Here is a 4330-nt window from a genome sequence, read left to right on the forward strand (position 1 = left end):
TACTTCTAGTAACACCTTGTTTACTAGTCAGAGTAAAGTGTGTAAATGCCTTTCCAAATAACAAATTTGGATTAGTATAAGAGGGCTCCAGTTAAATATCCTGACTGATTATGGGAGGCCAGCTTAACTGATTTCATGACTCTTTTGGCCTTCAAAACTATTCAACTATTAGGTAAAAACCAAATTCAGACTAGCCTGACATTCTGGCATGGATATATTTTCACACATATGCTACCTGTTAAAAAAGTAATTCAATTTCTCAATAGCTGCCTCCAAGATCCCTCTCCTCCCTTAACTCCCTCATCTCTGATCCACTTCATTTTCTCCCTTGAGCCCATTACTTTATATACCTGAGGATTTATTTTCTAGTATCACTGTTTTTAAAGGGATTATAAAACTTAGAAGGGGTATAAGTTACGCATAAAAAATACAGCATTTTTAAAGCAGCCTTGTTTAGTTTAGTCCCATAGGCTTTCCTCTAGCAAGCATGGCTTATGTCTTCTCATTAAGAACCTGCTTTTATGATTCCCTCGACTCAGTATCTCCCAGCTTGAAAAAACATGACTAAAAAAACCCAGCAAAATGGTCTGCTCTCTTGGTTGCCCAGTCTGAGACACATCTCAGTGTTGGCAGGTTTCCAAAAAACTGGATGCCCAGTGCTTTCTGACAAACTGATTCCCCAGTTTTGTGTGGCAAAGGCCAGGGCAGGTTTCCCTTGGGTACTTGGGTTCGGGCCCGTCTGCCGCGTTCCTGAGGGTTGCGCACCCCGGCGAGCAGCCGGCTGGGGCACAGACAGACTGTTCTCTAGAGCAAGGGTACCAAGCAAGTTGGCAAGGAGTTAGTAAGAAGAAATTATAGCAACTAGCTGGGCATCATCCGCAAATTCGTGCTGTCGAGGAGCCTGTGGCACTGCTGCAGTATTTGTTTGCATGTGGGATGAGTTAATTGTGTGGTAAATTCAAACATAATCAAATTGTTCTTCAATCTGAGTTTTACTTGACTAGATTTGCGGCACTTCCCTGTTTTGCCTCCAAATGAATGTTTGGCTGCGCAAGCTTTGCAAGTACAAACATTCATGGGGGAGAAAAAAAAATCTACATTTCTAGTTCAAACATCCCCACTGGTGAAGTTTGCTTCCTGGTAGAGAGCCAGTGCAAGGCCCGTGCAGCACAGGAGTCCTCAAAATACAGCTCGAACTGGAGTTTTGCAATGCAGAGACCTGGTGCTGAGCAGGGGGAAGAATTTCACCCCTGAAGCAAACTTCATTTGTAACATTTTGGAATGAGTGATATGCAAATATATATATATTTTCACTGAACAAATGTGTGGATAAGTTTCCATAAAGACCACATCTGAATTTCTCTATCTGTGCATACTATTTAGAAAGGAAAAATTGTTAAATAAACTATTGTTAGTTATTCATTACTGCAGGAATAAGACTTTACAAGCCTAAACTTTTCATTAGTGATTGGCAACTCGGCATTCTTAATCCAGACTATTGCAAAGGAGTCTGGTTCATTCTTTGAAAGGAAACAAGGTTCATCTGACATGTCTCAGAAGCTGCATACCAAACATCTCTCTGTTTGGGGAAATCATGGCATTAATATCTACCATCATTGTCAGAAAAAAAATCTTTTCTTTTTTTACAATATGCATTTTATTTCCCATAGAAAAGAAGAAACCTAAGAAAGAAGTGATATTGGTGAGTATAGCCATCCTCAAGTCTAAAAAGAAATGTTTTGCCCACCCCGTCACACGGCTGTGACATGTGGCTATAGAGCCCTTTGTATGAGAGATGCAGGGAGGAGGACAACTTGCCCCAGCTTCACCAGCACCAGGTGCTGAAACGTCACTGACTTCTGCAGCTACTTCTGAGCTGCAGGAGCGTGAGCAGCACAGGTGGACCCAGATGTACCCAAGCTGCAAAAAAAAATAGGTTATTTCCTTGGAAATAGATGTTTACTTGCAGATACAGAACATCTCAGGGCTCCTTCTCAAAGGCATAAAGGCTGCAAAGTGCTTTCAAACTAACCTCCCCTTCCCCAGGTTCTTTAGCAAGGAGGTTACCAGGCCTCCTCAGGGCGGCGATGACCCTCGTGTGGTCATTTAGCATGTCAGACCTTATTACTTCACCTTTGAACATCCAGTAGCAACACCCTACACCACAAATAGCTTTTGTTGCCAGTTCTGATTAAACTCAGCCTGCAAGAATGTGATATACAGGTCATACAAATCTGCTTCCATCCAGGTAGGTCAACATTTCCAAGTCACTGCTCCTTCTTACTTAACTAATTCACAGAATTCGTTTCACATATTGTCTCTCTTCACAGCAAATGACAAAGCTAAACACTGTCTTTGATGGAGAAGCCAGAGACCCAGGTAATAAAAAGTGATTAACAGTGGATAAGAATATTTGGTCTGAAACAAGCTAGATTCATTGACTTAAATATGGTTCGACATTTGCTTTTCATATTTCAGTTTGGTTGTTCCAAGGAGAATGGGAGTTATATTTCATAGGTAGTGAAATTCAAGACAGTGCTCTGGTAGTGTTTTTAATGGTAAAATACACTCTTGTCTCCTGAAAGCATGGATGTAATGGCTATGTTGTGCACTGCTCCTCTGACAAACTGCCTGTATGGATCTGATATAGGAGGCGGGAAAGGAGGGTGGGAGGGAAGGAGGAATTTGCTCCAAGCCTCCTTTTCCTGCGCTGTCATGCTATGTAATTTCACCCTTCCCTTGTCTGGGAAGAAGCCAAGGGATTATGTAACCACCAGTATACCCGCTCCATCTCCAAAAACTCTCCCTGGAAGCACAGCAGGGCCGAAGGGGTGAGCTACACTCCTCTCTGAGCATCACTGGCATTTTCCTGAGGCTGCAGCATTCCTCGCTGCAGAGGATATGAAAAACATTCGTTTTTGGATGCACTTGGTGGCATTAGCTACCCAGTGTGTCACCCTGGAAAGCAGGAACCTTCCAACTACTAACTCTGAGTTGTGCTTAGCAAGCTGGGCACTTGGGAAAAGCGAAATTAGGGCAAGCTGGGGCCAGCAGGACAGCCCAGGAGGTCACACAGACTCACGGAATGGTTGAGTTTGGAAGGGACACCCAGAACACGTGGCACAGGGTGGCATCCAGGTGGGTTTGGAAGATCTCCAGAGAAGGAGACTCCACAACTTCCCTGGGCAGCCTGTTCCAGGGCTCTGTCACCCTCACAGGAAAGAAGTTCTTCACATGGAGGTGGAACTGCCTGTGTTTCACTTTGTACCCGTTACACCTTGTCCTGTCACTGGTCACCACAGAGAAGAGTTTGGCTTCATCCTCCCTACATTTACCCGTCAGGTACTTGAACATGTTGATCAGATCCCCTCTCAATCTTCTCTAGGCTAAACAGGCCCAGCTCGCTTAGTTTTTCCTCATGAGATAGATGCTCCAGTCCCTTAATCATCAGGTCCCGAGTGTTGATCCCCTTCCCCACAGGGGCCCCCGGGCTCTGAACAGGGCCCATGGCACAGAAATGCTTTTGGCAGGGAGGATCCCTCTGACCCACACTACAGGGCCTGTTTGAGCCTTACGGCCTGGCATGAGGTGCCTGGAGGCTGAGGCTCCCAGCATGGGCTGGGAAGGTGAGAGATGATCAGCTAAAACAGGTTGTCAACAACTCATTCTGAAGATAAGTCTGAAATGGTGGGTCTAAAAACTACACAGAAAAAGGCAAGCTTGTTTCAAGATTGGCCTCATCTGACCAGATTTCCACTCATCTCCCTGCACCCCGTGTTTCTTATTCACTGGATCTGGGTCATGGGCCTTGAGCTGATAGGAAACATGAGGCACAGGGACTTGGGTAGGATTTAGGCAAGTGAATAGGAGCTACTGTGCAATTAAGCCTATTCTCAAGGCTGTCTGAGGCCGCTTTGGTCCAGGCATAAGCCCACTTGCAATTTATAAAGAGAACCTGAAGGGATGGGCTCCAAATTCCAGGCTTTTTCCCAAATATAATGGCATTTTAAAAAACAATAGACATGGGCCTTCCCTGGGCCACTTCAAGAGCTGCTTCCGGCATTATGGCAGGACAGTGGATGGTTTCTTTCCATAGCAGGCCTGACCACACCAGATTTACAATTAGCTGGGCCCATCCAAACCACACGCTGGTGTAAGGGCATGTGTGTCAAGCACGAGCATTAGGTTCTAACCCATCGCTGTGGTGGCAGCAGAGAAATGTGTGCTCCCTTCTTCTCCCCTCTCTCCTCTATGGCTCATCCTAAACCCTAGAGCATCAAGGGTTTGTGGTTTGGAGATGAAGTTTAATAACTCCTAGGATGTTATCTAT

Source organism: Tinamus guttatus, unplaced genomic scaffold (genome assembly GCF_059628265.1).
Source record: "Tinamus guttatus ecotype Peru unplaced genomic scaffold, ASM5962826v1 Tinamus_guttatus_pri_ptg000489l, whole genome shotgun sequence".
NCBI lineage: Eukaryota > Metazoa > Chordata > Aves > Tinamiformes > Tinamidae > Tinamus > Tinamus guttatus.